The sequence below is a fragment of the Pleurodeles waltl genome, chromosome 6 (assembly GCF_031143425.1).
Source record: "Pleurodeles waltl isolate 20211129_DDA chromosome 6, aPleWal1.hap1.20221129, whole genome shotgun sequence".
Lineage (NCBI taxonomy): Eukaryota > Metazoa > Chordata > Amphibia > Caudata > Salamandridae > Pleurodeles > Pleurodeles waltl.
The window spans coordinates 998,167,105-998,184,883 of record NC_090445.1 but is presented as its reverse complement, the minus strand read 5'-3'; the positions used below and the strand labels follow the sequence as shown (position 1 = coordinate 998,184,883).

Genomic DNA, 17,779 nt, shown 5'->3' with positions numbered 1-17,779 from the left:
CTTGATCCACGAGAATCGAGTCTCTGATGAGAACTGGAACTGGAAGGCCGGGAGACCGACAGCAGACTTACCATGGTCTCCGGACTCCCGTGTGATTCATGTTAGATCCTGCTTACTTGTGTAACATCCGTAACAATAATAATCCCATATGAGTAAGAATACCTCCATAAAATTAAAGCCTTGAGAAAGTCCAGTTGGACGAAACACGTGTCGGCTGTTTTCTTTCAACCACAAGAAATTGTATTGGCTTACTAACCACTTACCTAGTGTACCTTATTGGACCTAGGTCACCTACTTTCTGGTAACCATACCAAGGAATAAATGATTTAGACTTTGACCTCAAGATGTGCTGTGGTTTTCTTCACTTCATAAATATAACGATATGATAACACTTATGCATAGATTTACAGCACGATATAACTGCGTACAGTGTGAAGTACAAATGCTAAGTGCTGTGTTTGCGAAAAAAGCGTTCTGTTTGGCCAAATGAATTTTGGAGGAGGAAGGAGACCTCAACTTCATTCCATTTGTGGCTTTGATACATCCAATAAGGCTAAAAAAAAAACAGCTAAAGCCTTTTAGGCTCAAAGTCCTTACCACGTTCAAGCATCATTTTTCTTGAATAGATGCATGGCGTGTGGAGCATCCACAGCTCAAGCAATATACTTGTTACTCAAAACAGTTCAGCTCAGCCTCTCTTATAGATGTCAGTTCTCATTAGTAGCTTGATCCAGTGCCACACATCTGACATCTGGGATTGTGTTTTTTCCGATCACTCCATAACGTTGATCCAAGTTCAACTGAGCGCCCAGCCAAAAGACCAATCCAGATGGCAGTTCAACTTTCTTTACTTTCGGATTCCATTTTACCAGAAAATACTTTCTTTTATCAATGAGTATTTTAAGAACATTCAGGACACCGCTGGTGATGTAATGATTTTGGAGTCCTTCAATGCTGCCTTTCGCATGCATATTAAAGTCTACCAGGCTTATAAAAACCGAGTATAATGCCACAGTTTGCTCACTGCAAGCAGCAGTCAATAGTGCGGCCAATATAAACACGTATATAGAGATTACAAGGGTGAGAAAAGAGGAGCTAGCCATAACTAAACAAAAGATGTTCAACTTTTTCTTAATTGAAGAGGTTAATTCATCAGGGTTTTCAACAAAAGATTTACAAGGAGAGTCAGCGTGTTGGCAAGGTTCTTGCTTGCTCCACTAGGCTGCGAAAGAATAAACAAATAGATTGGATCGAAAACCCAGATACCCATCTTTTAGCAGATGAAATGAACAAGATTCCACAGGTCTTTGTTTAGCAGTACCATAATGTTTATGAGAAAACTGAGGGTGTTCCAAGTTCTAGATAAGAACACTTCTTTTAGGCACACTGCAGCAGGTGGTGAAAGAACAAAGGGAGGTAGTCTTTAGAGGAAAAACATGTCGCTGAAGCAATGTGGGCTCTTAAAAGCATGCCAAATGGTAAGGTTTGTGGTAGCGATGGCATCTCCACAGAAGTACTTAATATCTTTGCTAAGGAGTTGCTACTCTTAGTTAACCTGTTTAATCAATTTAGGACTGGGAAAGCTATCCCCAATCTTTCAAGGAATCAATAATTGCTAGCTGCCTCAAAAAAGATAATAGTGCCACTAGCGATAGTTCTTACAGACCAATCAGTCTCCTGAACTCTAAACTATTTACAAAAAGTTTGGACATTACGATTCATTACATTAGCCAATAGTTGAATACAAAGAGATGAGTGCAATTGTTTTACTGGGAAGACAAATATCTGCAAACACTAGTTTTGTAATTCAAGCCATCAATTATTTTTCTTGTAACAAAGCTGCTATCCTAATGATGGATGCTGAAAAAGCATTCGATTTGGTCAACTGGGGTGCACTGTTTTTTTATTCTTAGGAAATTTGGCTTTCCCAAGCTATTGTTTTACAATATTATGGAATTTCAAACAAGTTGCAGTGGCAAAAGTATTTGTCAACGTAAAAGACATAGGAGTGGTCAAAATTAACTGTGGAACTTGTCATGGTTGCCCTCTGTCCCCAGTACTGTTTACTATCTTTATTGAACCACCACCAGCTAGAATCCATAAGGATGCAACAATAATCCCCTTGGTTAATTGGGATGTCTAAAATCAAGCTCTTTCCCAATGACATTATATTTTACCTAAAATCTGACACAGCTAATATTCAGAACATTGTAAACGTTATTGCGGAATTCTAAGGGGTAAAGGTTATAAGGTCATCCAAGCTAAAAACGGAGATCCTTCAGTTTAATTCATCCCCCATTGATCGTCCTTATGACCTTCAGCTTCAGTATTCACCTCACCCCTTGACGTTCACAAAAAAGCAATTACTCTCAACTGTTTGATTTTAAACTACAAAGTGACCTATCGCAAGATTAGTAAATCTTCTAGACAGATGGAGCTCTCTTCTTCTATCCTTAATAGGCAGGGTGGCTTTGATAAAGATGTTGATTCTTCTCTTGGTGCGATTTTTAGTGACCAAGCTCCCTATTGCAATTAATGGCTCGTATTTTAAGGAACTTGACCCAACTATTCCAAAAATGCATATGGAATAACAAGCAGCTCAGGACTAGATAGCAGGACTACAGCTAGGTAAATTGTGGTGGTGGTGGGGGGGGGGGAAGGGCACTTGCTCTACCTCACAGTCAAACACATTATCAAGTTGCTCTTTTAGATAATATTACTCGAATATTGGATAATGCAGATATGTTTGACAACTTTATCATGGCACGTATTGCCAGTGAGTCAGCAATCAATCTCCTATCTCATTTAAAAGTAGCTAAACTTCCGGAGAAAACGAGATAAAAGTCGCTTCACGCTCTTGAGCATCGTACAAAGACATTTTTTTTGCTGCTTGGTGGATCTCAAATTGCCACACCTTTTTATATTGCTAGAGAACTGTAGATTTTTTTTGGCTTACCCTTTCTCTGCGCCATTGTGGAATGCTAGAAGAAGGGGTTCACTAGGCTAGGCGACTTTTACACTGGTGCCTAAGATGGGATGAAATAGCCCTTGGTGTGGGGGATGAAACCTGAGGCCTAATGTTTAGTGACCAGCAGATATTCAGCCTTCTCTTTACAACTTATTCTATCATGAGACCAGAGACACATGCAATGAGGCACCTTTTTATATGAAAGCCAGCGGGTGTGGGGAATTGATATTGGATTCTGCGTAAGAATACCAAGTCTCTTAATAGATGATATCTTGGTTAAAATGTTCCATACTACTGGCTGTAGAATCACCAAGGGAGAGTGAACTTAAATCGCAGAAATCTCTATGGGCTTCAGATTTTAAAAGAATGGCCTTCTTGTCTAGGTGACTGACAGATTATGCCCCCACAGGTTACACAAGAGTGTCAGTGCAGTCCTCAATCAGTGCTTTAGTTGCCAGTCCGATGTGACTGGAGAGTGGTCCCTTTTTGTGTTTTTTCATGTCCAGTTCTTCATGATTTCTGGGATAAGGTATTCCGCGCTCTCACCGATACTACACATTTTCTCATATTACCTGACCTATTTGGCTGCTCTCAGGCCGTTTGGAAGGCTAATAAAAACGTTCAGAGCCTGGTGTTTATTAGCATCGCTGTGGCTCTTAGCTTAATACTACAGAAATTGAGAATGGCAGAGATTCCTTCCCTAGAGCACTGGCAGGCTAAAATGCAAAGAACAAAAGTATTTGAGGAAGCGTATGCCAGATGGGTGTGCGCACCTTGAGGTTCTCCACAATCCGGGCAAATGCATAAGTGTGTAGTCTGGGCAAGCCGGACACCAGGCATAGGTGGGAAGGGGCAAAATTGTCAGTATCATCAGATGTGTTTCCCGTTGTAAGGCTGTGCTTACTGACAGACTGGACCGCCACACTGGGTGTTTTTTCTATAGTATATATGAAAAATGTCAGCCTGCCTCCCTCCTGTATATCATGAATTGATAATATTGTTCACACGCAACTCTTCTCCTCTGCTTTAACTTGAACTTTATATTGACTTCATGAAATACGCTGCTACATGAGTTGATGTTTAATTAGATGTGTATTTGTCCATCCTATATGTATAAGATAGAAACTCTATCTCATTTCTCTTACTGTTTATTGGTTATGGACTGTTAAAAAAAAAAAAAAAAAAAATTTTAAATCTGAAGTTGTTGAACAGTTTTGTCTTTTTGACTGGCGGAAGAGTGCGGTGCTCAGCCTTTGACATCCATTGCGCAGGTTGACTCAACTAGAACAAGTGTCCTAGGTGAGCTAGTATACAATCTAAATGTGAGCCTTTATACGACTAGCCAATTATTATTATTATTTTTTTTTGTAAGTATTAGTGAGGCGCGGGCAGATTCTCGCTTCCTATTTTACGAGCTTGGGTTCAGGTAATGCATTACACCCAGGAGAAAGGCGAAAGTTAATACTTATGTACAATATACAGTTTTGAAAGTACTGATTCCACATTATTAATTTTCAGTGTAGGTGCTTTCTCTGAGTTTTGTTAAAACAATTGTAATTATTTTTATGCCTGCAAGTCTCAGAATGTGACCTATTAGAAGTAAAATGTATGCCTATCGGGGAAACACCGTTCCCGCTAATATTCATTATTTCTTTTCTCAAGTGAACCTTTCTTGCAGTTCAGTTACAGGTTTAGAGGTGTGTAGTCATCTGGCACACTTATGAATTAATATTTCGCATGAGCAAGCACACTGTTCATGTGAAATTCTAACTTCGTTTCCTTTTTAACGTGCTGGGCTTTGAGACGTATGGTTTATAATTCAATGGGTTTACACCCTGCCCACAGCATACCGTTGGTTGTTTTCCTTGTCACTGAACTTCCAATCCTTCAAATGCTAAGCTCTCCTAGGTTTCTCTTCCTTTCTTTGGTTAGCTCTTGCTTGGCCCATGGAACAAAGTTTTGTTCTTACTCGTCTTTTTGCAACACACTTTTTTTTTGTAGCCTTCAGGTATTATTTCTGGAAGTGCAACATACTTTCCTACTTTTAACACAGGCATGCAGCTTCTTACTTGTTGCTTTGACCTTATCTGCTGTCTCTATTTATGCTTTTGTTGCCAACACTCATAACTGTACTATTCAGCGACTCTCTACTTATCTGTATGTCTGTCACTCCCCAGAGTGACAGACATACACTCTGTGGAGTGACAAGCCACTCTCCTGCACTCTACTCCATGCCACTCTACACCACTCCATTCCACACAATGCCTTTGTACGCCCCTCTACTCTGCCACTTAACTCCAAGCACCTATGCCACACATTGCGACTCTACGTCACTGAATGCCACTATACACTGTGGCACTCTACCCCACATCACTCTACACCACGTCACTCTCCCCTGTCCTCTAAGCCACTCTCCTTCACACCACTAACTTTACTTTTCACCACCCTGAACAGTAGCCAGGCTGGTGTACAACATGGGCAAAGGACACTGGCAAAGCAAATAGCTCTCAAATAGGCGACCCCTTTTGACATTGCTAAAGTTTTTTTTTTTTTGTTTCATTACGAAGAATCCCTTTCTGCTACACTCCCACCAGTTTTGTGGCTTTTCGGATCAATTTCACACTGTATAAGGGGGTTAAGTCAAGCCCTTGGTGGGAAGAAATTTCTAACCTTTTTCAGTATGTGAAAAGGTAGGAGGAGGAGTGTTAATAGCCACATGTGTATCTTTGTGGGTGTGCACAAAGTCAAATGGCATTTTACCCCTAACATAGCCCTTACCCTGCCTACTCCGACCTTCTGGGAATAGATTTACTCACGTGAAAATATTTGTGCTTGTAATCTGTGTAGCTGCACAACCAACATTTGTGAATTAAAAAACTGATTTGAGGCTCGTTAAAGTTACTTGCTGGTATGAGCCAAACATCCACATGCAAATCAAATAATGTTGGGAATATGGCATTTGCATTTAGTTGCATACTGAGGATGGCTTCTGCTACTGGCTCTACATCCTTTGTTTTAAAAGAACGTTTTTAAAAGCTCATTTGGGCGAATTGAGCTTCCTTTTACTTTAGCACACCCTCTGGGAATCACTAGATATAAATCGGCTCTCCGTGTATAATAGTTTTGTCAAACAAAAGTTTGCACTGCCTTTTTCCTGTGCCTACACATTTTCTGATGTTTGTAAAAGATGACGTTTCCTTATTAGAACATCTGAGTTCTGCCTTGTGTCTTTTACATCTTTCATGATGCATCTGTCTTGATGGGGATTACGTTTTCATATGCATGAAGATTTTGAAGAAGAAGTTATTGTGCCTAGATCTTAACAAGTCCCTAGCAGTGCAGAGTAGTCATTCCTTAGTGGTGACCTCCTTACTGCACATCCCCTCGCAGTGCCAGAAGCAGTGCGTGGTCAATCCTTCTATGTAGTTCATTTATACTGCTGACTGAAGATTAGCGACTTGATTATGTTTAGAGATGCCCCACTGTAGATTTGCTTAGACTTTCTAATGGGGGCATAAACCTTCTGAGTAATTAATACTGATGTGAACAGTTCACCTCATCAGAGGCTGGACATCAATGTGCAGACTCGAGACAATAGCCAATGGACCGGCATTTTGCTCCAGTTATGCATTATCCTCTCCTTGGAATCTTTTAAGAGCTGTTTTGTCTGTATTATTTTAGACTTTAGTCAGTGCTTTACAACTTTCCACAGAAGTCATTTTGAAACACCGAGAAGTTCAGACTCTTAATTGATGGTAATTGTAAAGTAGATCTGTGTGTCAGTGGCATGGTGGCCATTGTTGCTTCGAGATGCTTGCTAGCTTCACAGTAGTAAACGTCAGTTATTGGAGTGAGTCAGGGGTGGTGCCTTCTTCAGCATCCGCAGCTTCCACTTCTCTTCTGGTACTTTGAGTCGAGAGAGGACTCCAAGGTTTATTTTTCTGCACACTTTGATTTGTTGTGTCAAACAGGTAATTTATTACACATGGTATCAAATTACTTTGGTGTGTAGAACAAAGGCCGTCAACCTAACAGGTCGGCATATTTGGATACATGTTATCACAAACATTAAATGCCTTTGGGCAAAGTTCAGTTTGGCAATATGTGACTGGTAGTCTTCTTCCCGTTATTAGGTTTCTGTGATAGGTTTGTACACCATGGGAGTGGTTTTTTTAATGATAAAATATGTGAACTGTAAGTAACTGTCAAATGTAAATTAAAGATTAAAGGAAGTAATCGTGGTAGTTAACGTTAGGTGCACCACTTCTTCAGTAGTAATTCTTAAATTAAATGTCAAAATTCAGTATATTTTCGACATTAGTTCGGTTTATTGTGTTTGCTTATTGGGATTGTGTTTATGGTTCGGCATTGTTCCTGCTTCATGTAAAACCCATGTCACAGGAGTTTGCAAGGCATTTATTTATATTAATTTATAATATTATCGACGTTTTTTTAAGCCTTTATAACTTTCTGCAAAATGACAAGTTTTCTTTTACATTTTCTTGTGCCTAGGTGTAATTTTGTTCCTGACAACGAAAAGATTCTCTATGACTATATGGGCTACGGTCTTCTCCAGCAGTAAGTAGTGTACATCTTAAGGTCTCTTGTGAACCGGTCACTGACAAAGGACTATGATGTTTGTATGTGTATATCTGTATTTATGTATTTCACTATGAAAAGAGTACCTTTTTTATGACTGTCACCTTAGGCACCCAGTTGTCTCTTTAGAATGGGTGCAGCTGATTTTGAAGCCCAGAATGTAATACTGTTGAAGAGCCTAGGTGTATCCTGATAAATTAGGGAAAACTCTTATCCTCATTTTTTTGTAGACTTGGATCATCATTCTTTTGCAATATGCTTGACAAATTTTACCTGGCAGAGTTAAAAAAAAAAAAAAAAAAAAGTTAAGGCTCATTACTCTTCTTTGTTTTCCACAATACTTCTTTTGGATGACGGAGCATTCCCACTGTAATACACTACTGCTGTTTGAAATGCCCGACCTGTGCTCCTTACTTGAGTAACTACCTTAGATCCTCAAAACTTCTAAAGGCCTGCTTGTGCAGTTTTTAATTTGGACTTTTAGTTTCAGGTTTTACCTTTTCTTTACTGTGATGCCAAGAGACTCCATGTAAGTGAATGCTGTGTTATATAAATGTATATCTTAACGGAGTATGGTGTATTAAGTGGAAGAATGGTTCTCTGAATTAACTGTAGAAACACTTTATGCATTTGCCTAGTAGCGGCTGCAACATATGATCGATGGGGCCCCGCCCACCCAATTATTGCTAGAACAAGTGAAGAGGCAGCGCTTCCTTCAGACAGAAGCAAAAGACTTACTGAAGTGTGCCTGCAGCATTTGTTAAGTGACTGAAGTTTCAACCAGTTCTGTTTTAGACTATAACTGCATGTACAGACAGGGTGCACACTTGTATAGCCTGCCTTTCCCCACGTGAAATTTCCCATTGTCCTCCATTCACCATTATTAGATCGCATTAGCATACCTCTTCACAGTCTGAAGTAGAGGCATTGACCATGTATTTCTTTGCTGTTTCCTTTACTCCTCTTCTGATACCACTCTTTTTGTTATGTGAGTGAGTCGGTAACCCCACTCCACCCTCTCACAAGAGAGAAAGTGGGCGGGATTGGAGGAGGATACTGTCCTTTCCATCTGTATAAAAACATATCATTCCATCTGTGTTATACATATCAAGGATTTACTATTTTTCACTATTGGTGAGCTACACCTGTCACATAGGTTCTCCTTATCATAATGAGACTACTGGATTTGGGCAGTAGAATCACCTGTATGGCGAGGACTGAGTCTGATCCTGCACCATCTGACACCTGTTGGCCTACTCCGGGTTTTGTTCCGGCTAACTAGCAGTGCCTCATCTCCACTCAAGAGCAGGGATGATTGGGGCAACCGGACGCATGACATCAATGACTCCTCAGGGGAATCGTAGTCCCTCAGATCTTTTCCGTTTCTCTCAGTAATATGAGTCTCACATATGCAAGGACAATCAGAGGCAGAGTATAGTTCAATAAGGTTTTATTGAAGTAACTGCCTCTTAAAGAATAAAGCATGAATTGTAATAACTAGGATGATGAAGCACAACAGGATTAAAATTGTGACGAGAGTAAAACACAAGAATGACGCTACCATCCTGTCACTAAGGTTTTTGGTGATAGTTCCTACCTAAACTATGTTAGAGCACAGCATGTTAAACTCTGATTCTGCCATTCAGGTTCCCCCTGGGAAGACATCATCCCTCATACCTGAGCAATAGGCCTGTAGTGCCTACATAAGCAGCTGCAGCGAAGCGTTCGGCAATCAGCATAGTCGTGGTCATCTGGCTGGAATCTACCTCTAACGTACATGGGTCAAAGTAGTGTTTTTATAATAAAACAGCTGGTGTTCCAAGAAAGGATCCCCAGGTAAGAGAGTGTATGTTTCTGTGAACATTGGAGACAAAGTGTACCACTTTTGCCGGCAAGCTATCTTACTGCAGCCTTGAGAAAAGCACAGAGTGAAAAGAAATATCTTGTTTAAGATCGTAGTGCTGACCTAGGCGAAGAACAGCTAGATAGAGAAAATAAAACAAGACCGCAAATGTGGTTACTGTTAAAATTGTATAAACAAAGCTAAATAAAATATATCTAGGGTAAAGTGCACAGCGGCAGTCCTAGTATGCTAAAATAACGTGGATAAAACTCTAACTAAAAAGGCCACACAACACACCTGCACCTTCCTCCTCCAAGAGTTCAGTTCTACTGCCTAAGGCGGTTCACTGTGAGTGAAGTTTCTTTCACTGCTGCCTGCAGTGCACTTGTTTACTGTACAAAATGCAGGTACCGACATGTAATGCTATTACTTTCGACAAACGTTTCAATGTATTTGAATGGCATATATTCCCTGTAAATGAAGCTAGCACTTGTGCTGCCTTCAAAGTACCTCCCTGTGTCAGTAGAGTCATGCTAGCTTTGTGTCTGGCCCAATGGTGTAACGAAACTTGAGGGGGACCCTCTTAAAAAATACATTGCACCCCCACCCTCCACTGACCTTTTCAGGAGCTTTCAGACCAGGGGTTGTGCATAGTGCCGGCCAGTGCGTGACTGTGGGGGGTCGGGAGGGTGGTCAGACAACGGGAGCTGTGGGGGGCTAATGTTACACCACTGGTCTGTCCTTGAACCTGATTTTGCGTGACAATTGCTATTCATCTGCCTCTGCTGAATGCAACCTTTGTGTATCGGGAAGCTTGCAACACAGTTTGCACTTCTGATTTTGCTGAACACAATTCCTGTGGGAGGAAAAGTGTACTACTACCCAGGTCCAGCTGTTTAATGTGCAATGCAACCTTGTGAAGCCTGTGCCAGCTTGTATAGCCCAAGCTTGCTCTGGAGCTGCCTGCTGCTGATTTCCTTTTTGTAGTGAATCTTGCACTTTGATGTGCAATGCAGCCTTGTGCTTCCTGTGCCTTACCTGCTAAGCATGCACAGCCCAAGCTTGCTCTTGAGCTGCCTACTCCTTTTTGTAGTGAAGCTTGCAGTTCTTTCCTTGCTGTGCTCCTTCTATCTATTGAGAGAAATTCATGCTGCTGCTGTCACAAAATATTCAGGTCATGGCTAATGCAAAATTAGCACTTTTGTCAACATTAAACGCGGGTGTTTGAATGATTACAGGCACTGTCTTGGAGACCATTGTGATGTTATATCAAATGTAAAGTTGGTGTTTGGAAACAACACACATTTACCGAAAGATGAGTGATTTTCCTAAATGGATGAGATTGATTTTTGAGTTTCAATTCGTGCTGCATTCGGGACACCTATAACCGGTTGTTGCACAATTTTGTTTGTACGAGGACACTTTTGGAAGCTTCAATGTAATTCTTTTGATAAATGCTGCAAGATTGTACTGATAGCTATTCATGTGAGAGGTGTTTTTCTGTTGAAGCTAGTAAAGTCTTCGCATTAAAGGAGTCGCTCAGATGGCTGATGCTTGAGATTGTGTGTTCTGTTTAACTTTTTGTTTTCACACTGCGTTTTCCATCGAGGTTCTTAGTCATGTGTTAAAGACTGATCATCTACTTGGATGTGTAGGATGGGAAAACAAGAAGTGTTATACTTTTTGAAAAATTATAAGAGGGGGTGTTAAATTGCATGTCGGGGTAATCTGAGCTGACGTACAACCTGTGGTTTTTTAAGGCGTTTTCAGTGAAACATTGTGACTACAACCTAGTTTGACCAACTTTTTTTTTTTTTTTTAATATTGGAGCAGGGAAATTACCCCCAGCAATCAGTGGGGAGGTTCGGTGCACTATGCATGTGTAGAACAGTCTGAGTGCCTCTTCATTAGTAGCTGTAAAACCTGACATTTAACTCAGTTTATTTGTAAGCTGTGTCTACAGTGTATCTTTTGTGCATATTTTTACACATTTTCTTGTGAGGGAGACGCCACTTCTCTGCAAGCCCCTCTTGGGGGGCTCAGGCTCTCCTTAGTCGTGCTTGAAAGGTGCAGTTCAGGACAGTGATTCAGCCCCACCACTTTCAGAGATGTTCAGCCGTCACTGCATGTGCCCACTTTTCATCTCAATCAGTTGGTAACCTGCTCTCTTTTTAAGACTGGTGCGTAAATCATCAAAAGTCTGCAGGAATGTAGATTAGGTACCAACTTTGGCAAATTGACCATCTATTTAGAGAACCTAATATTTCTGAGCAACTTTCCGAGGGCAGGTAGACGATACACAAATGTGCAATTGCCTGGCACCATTTATCTAGCATAATAGTGATTGCTGAAATGCATTTAGGCACTTTGAATTTGTGTGTACTCAGGACACGTGGGTAATTTGGAACAATGGTGTCCCATCTATGATCAGTGAGAAACCTTGCAGTACTAACGTCTCCTTCAGGCAATTAGGGATGTGTTCTTATATCGCCGTCCTAATTTGGGATGTCACACACTTTATGCCCTGAGGTCTTGGATGTTTTTAGCTATTTGGTTTTCCATCACATTCCATCCTTTGGCCTTTTAACACTGATGAGCCTCTTCAATATCATTTTATCTCGCTCTAGTAATTTTATCCTTTGCATTCTGGTTTTTATTGAATATATTTTTTTAAAGAAATATACATGACATAATGATATAGGACAAACTATATAAGGCGGGAGACTGCTGTTTTTCTTTTTTTTAAATATAAACTGAGTGCCGAGAATGCAATAAAAATAATGTTTTTGGTGCTGCACCCACCAACATTTAAAAAAAATAACACACACATTAAGTCTCCCAGGTCAATAAGTCCATCATCCCAAGAGAGCCTACCGTATTTTTAAACTGGAGATGTATGCTCTTCAGGTGTAGTTCAGGGACTTCTAACTGTTGCTTTTATGGCTGCACTTTGTGACTTGAAAAATGTTTTTTATAAAAGAAAAAAAAGCCATGTTAAAATGTTTTCATTAAAGCCTTTGAGAACACAGTATTGCAATCACCTTATAATTAAGCATTCCAATGTGTGAATTTATTAAATATACATTTCATTATGAGGTTTGGTGACTGTGACAAAGCAAACAGGTCTGCTTTGTATATTTGATGTGCTGACCTCTTGAAACAGCTAATAGACCCTACCACTATTGTTTTGGTACTTTGAACCTTTGACAAAGCCTGTAGGTCTGCCTTACTTAAAATGATACTTTTTATATTGTTCCATGACATATCCAGCCATGCACAGCGGCAGGGTCAGTTGGGCACCCGCAAGGGTGGGAGCTACACCCAGCCTCACATTTTGAGGAGGTATTTCATGACTGGCAAGACTCCTCTAGGCAAACATTTGGTGACAGGACAAATACCACCGACTCATTGGCCAGGGCCTTGACCTCCTCAGCAACTTTGGGAAGACCTGTTTGGCTCAGGTCAGCTGGCTTTTATGGAGACATCCAGGACAATGCTAATAGATCTACCCTGTGATGGAGCACATCTTTTTGGGGACAGAGCTGATGCTTCCCTGGAGATATTTAAAAAGATGAAAGAGACAGCTTTATCTTTTGACTTAGTCTCTGACTAGAGACTGCTGACAAATGAGGGTTCTTGAGGGGTTTCTAATTCCAACAACATCGGCCTCTCGAGTAGCAAAATAGGCTGTCCCATCAGTACAAAGGGAGAAGCAAGTGTAGGAGCTGTAAGACCAGCATCCCTTCTCCTCTTCCTCTGCCTATTACAGACAATTAGTTTAGCTTTTCCTTGAAGGAGTGTGTGCAGTCCACTAGAGAACAAGTGTCTTCTTCTCTACAGGCCTTGGAATCCATAAATTCAGACCAGTGGTCCTTAAATACTAGATAGGTGGTAGCCCCTATCTTTACAGCAGACCCGACTCCACATCTCTCTGCCTCAGTCCCTTATATCAAAAACCCATATTTGGATGCTGCAGTAGGGGGTGGCAACCCTGATGCAAAAAGGAGTGGTGGTGTTTGTTCCAAAGCAGGAAATTGAGCAGGGGTGCCAACAACAAGCTAGATCTCTATCCGGAGGTGGGACAGCACCTCTTTGCCCTATGGTGCACCTCAATGGTGGATCATTTGAAATGGGCAGATACTGCATCCAAAGCTCCAGGGCCTCCACCTTCATAACTGGAGATTCATCAGGGGCCCAAGCCCCTTGCAGCGTCTACGAGATGCAGTTGTGATTCTGCCAGCTCACCGCCAAGATGGTCTACTCTAGAAGGTGGATTACATATGTAATCTAGTGTGCAGAGCAGAAAGTGACTCCCTTGCTTGCTTCCCTATTGGAGGTTGTTTGCCTCACACTGGTCCAGCCGGGCTGTGCAGTGGGCATTGTCGGGTGGATATATTGTGGCCTTGTCAGCAGTTCTCTGCCTTCCAGACCAGCTATCCATATTCATATCCCTTATTATCTTTTTCACAAGACTGACAAACCTGTTTCTATCAATTCCTTTAGTTAGTTCCCAATTGAACTTGATTCTTGTTTTGACTTTTTTGATGGGTGCTCCTTATGAACCCCTCCATAGCTGTCACTTGAGTCTGACTTTTGAAGCAGTTTATGTGACATTTACCTTGCCAGCACTTAACAGCCATCCACTCTGCATATGCTTCTTACTTGTCCTCTGAGAAGGACAGATGTTTTAGTTCAAAGTAGTGGCCCTTTTCCATCTCAGACAGTCCATTGTCCTTCGTATCTGCTTTCCCTCCCTTATCTTTCCAAGGAGGACAAACTATTACAGTGGTCGGAACCTAGAGGAGTGGTTAATTTTTACATTGAACGCTCCAATTATATTAAGTCTGATGATCAGCTCCCTGTTCTACACGGGAAGCAAAAAAGGTGTATGCAGTTCAAATGCGGACATTATCCTGATGGATAATTCTTTGCATAAAAATATGCAACACCATTCCCAAAAAGAGTCTCCTGTCTGGAATTAGGGCCCATTCCATTAGGGCGGACTCTTATACATCAGCACCAACTAGAAGTCTTTCTGTGACTGAGATTTGTTGTGTGGAGAATGGGCTTTCTTTCACACCTTGGTCAAACGTTATTGTTTCTCTTCATAATTAGAAGTGATGGCCATATTGCAAGCAGTCTGCTCCAAGATTTCCTCATTTGAACATTCTTTCAGACCCACCAACTAGGGGTTTTCTGCTTTGAAATCTATTCAACAGGTGAGGAATCTATAGGAATAAATATTAATCAGAAGAAAGTTACATACCTACTGTGACTATGTTTTTGGTAGATACTCTACGTGCAGATTCTGGCCTGACCCCTACGGCCTCCCCTCTTTGAAGGATGGCCATGGTGCACATTTAAAAACGTTCCACTTGTTTTTGCACTGCACTGCCTCAAATTGATTGCCATTTCTCTTCTCTGGCTCTAAAGACACAGGAATAAATAGACTTGGAACTGACGCCTGTGCTCCAGGATACGATACTGTATGGCCCTAGGTATGCCTACCAGAACGGAAGAGCTATGTAAATGTTTCTGAATCCAGTTGCGTGTCTGCAAGTATTTAACAGGAAAGTAATCTGCGGGTAGACTGAGTATCCACTAGAAAATAATTATTGAAGGTAAAAAGCTTTTTCTTGACCCACACTTGGGCCCTCATTACTCAAAGCAATTTTAGAGTTGCAAAAGTCAAATCCGAGCCTTTGCACCCAAAAAATGACCTTTTTAATCGTACAGAGCCCAAATTGTGATTAGGTAACACTTTACTGAACCACAATTTGAGTATGCGAGTAAAAACTGAATCCATATTCGGCAGGGGTGTGTGTTAAGGGGGTTCTTTCTAAATACAGATTCCTGAAGCTCTGTATTAATGTTTTGTGGCCAAAATATGATCACAAATCAATATCCTACCAGCAATTCAGAGGTGGCAACTATTTGCAAACAGGAAGGGGTCACCAAGGGACACCTTCCCCTTTTGTGAATGTGGCCCAAAAACATTTTTTAGGTGCCGACAGTGGTCCCCGACATCACTGCCTACTTTTGAAAAACGGTTGTATGTTTTTTTTTTTAACTTGTCCCGTTTTACTTTTAGGATAATTTTTTTAAATAAAATTATGATTTAAAAGCAATCAGCGACCTGGTCATCTGCTATCCATAGCAGGCCACCATGCCCATGACTGTAGTCACTTGAAATAGGTCACTATTTACGATCTATCTCATGCATACTAATGAAGTAGGTTGAATTGCAACCCACTACAATTCAGTATTTTGTGTACTTGCATATTAATACATAGCTTGGCTCACAAAATATCAATGTATTCGGTATAAGTCTGCATTCAGATGACAACCACTTCTAGCAAATCCATTCTAATACATTCAAATAAGAAACTGTAAATGGGTATGTGTCACAATTTACGATTTCTTGATTGGAGTATTAGTGCATGAGTCCCGTGGTTTCCTAAGTATTCAATCCATAGATGGAAGAAAGGATTAACTCTTCTGCCTCTGTGGTCAGGGGACAGTCTGTGTTCAGTGGTAGTAAAAAGGTTGGGTTTAATACAGTTGGGGCCATATGTACAAATTGCAGGAATAGTTGTTGCCTAATTGCGATGTTCTGTGAATCACAATTAGGACATTGCTATGCCTAATGTATGAAACACATTGTTTTATTTAGCGATACCTTGTGGATCACTAATTGACCTACCTCAAGAATATTAATAAGGTAGGTCTCAGTTTGCGACCCATTGGGAATTGCAGCCTTCAGAGGGATGGTGGCCTGCTGGAGTCAGCAGACCCTCCTTTCTGTGATTGCTTTTCAATAATGCAGTCTTTTTTTTCTTTTTGAAATGCAGCCCGTTTTCCTTAACGGAAAACTGGATATGCTTCAAAAATTAAAAATAAATGTTTGTTTCATTTTTTAAATCACTGCCTGCACCACTGCCTCCTCTTAAAAAATGTTTCAACAACCACAAAGGGGCAGGGAACCTTTGGGGAATCCCTCCCCATTTGCGGATGGGTACCTTGAGGTGTTGGTAAAAAATGTATGTTTTGGGACTGTAATTCGGTCGCCGGACGTTCATAATTAGCACTGCAATTCTGTATTTGGAAGTGATACTCTTCTTCCAAATACCGAATTGCTAAACACAAATTGCGATTTGGTAACATGTTACTAAATCACAATTTGTTTTGTATATACGAAAAAGCATTTTTGTGGTCCGTTTCCGGCTGCAAAAAATGCTTTTGTACATATTGCCTTGGATTTTCATCTTGCTGCTGAGGATTAAAAACTAACTATATTCCATCTTGATGCATGACATATGTACTCTCAAAAGTCAAACAACATTTGTGTGGAAATATTTTCTGTTTTGCAGTTATTGTTCAGTGTCATCAGCAGAGTGTAAATTTTTAGACCTGCTTCATGTGCTCTGTTATGTCCAGGTTAAAATGGCACCCGGTACTTGACAGTAACTGCGCAGGGTATCTCATACTTATAGTGGATAAATCAGTGTAACAGGCGAGGATCATGCACAGAGAGGTGGGTGATACCAGTTTGGCACGTCAAGCAGTAAATGCCTTTATATTATGAAATGGTTTTGAAATCTACAGTACCTACAGACATGGTGGCAATTAGAGTAGCTTATCAGCTGAACAGTATGACTGAGCCAGTCCTCAAAGACCAGTACTGATGGTGTCACCTTTCAGGAGCATATAAGACCCAGAAAATGTGGAGGAACCCTGACATCCCAAGGGAACTGCAGGATTACCGTCCCCTCCACCATACGTCCCCAAGGAAGGTTGGAGGAGAAAAATCATACGCAGATCCCTGATGCTGTTGCTGGATGTTGTTGTTGTTGTTAGACTCTAGTTAACTGAGCAGGTAAGCAACATCACCCTGTGGTGTACCGGAGTGGAGCTATACAAATTGGAGGAAACGGCTAACTGCATGAAACATGGAAGTGATAGGTGACTTAAGTACAACCATAACAAATTATGTAATTGCATTGTGCCAGAATACAGATTTGCAACATTGAGGTCCAGAGAGTAATGGTTTACCTATGTAAAGGACTTGCAGGATTGGCTAACACAGCAACACATTATCTGACTCGAGGCTTACATCCCCCTCCTCCGGGCCTAAAGTAGATGGGTACTGTTAGTGGCCTAGTCTGGCACAGGCTCATGAGCCAGGTTGCATTTTTTTGTGATTACCTTCTATCAATATTTGTGTGCTCTGACACTGGGACAAAAGCCAGAATGGGTTAAAATTCTGTAAATCAGCGAGAAATATAATGTTAAACCACAAAATTTTCATCTTGTGCTATAGAAGCAAACTATGGACACTTTAATAACATCTTTCAACATTTTGGGAGAGA

General features: G+C 40.9%; 1 protein-coding gene across 2 annotated transcripts in view; it reads left to right on the top strand.

Moving 5' to 3' along the window:
- SGMS1 (sphingomyelin synthase 1) overlaps nucleotides 1-17,779 on the top strand; it is a 668,505-nt gene that overhangs the window by 200,968 nt on the left and 449,758 nt on the right. For both annotated transcript variants that reach the window (XM_069239879.1, XM_069239881.1), the window contains exon 2: nucleotides 7,481-7,546. The gene's annotated coding sequence lies outside the window, so the exon portion shown is untranslated. The remainder of the gene's footprint in view (nucleotides 1-7,480; nucleotides 7,547-17,779) is intronic.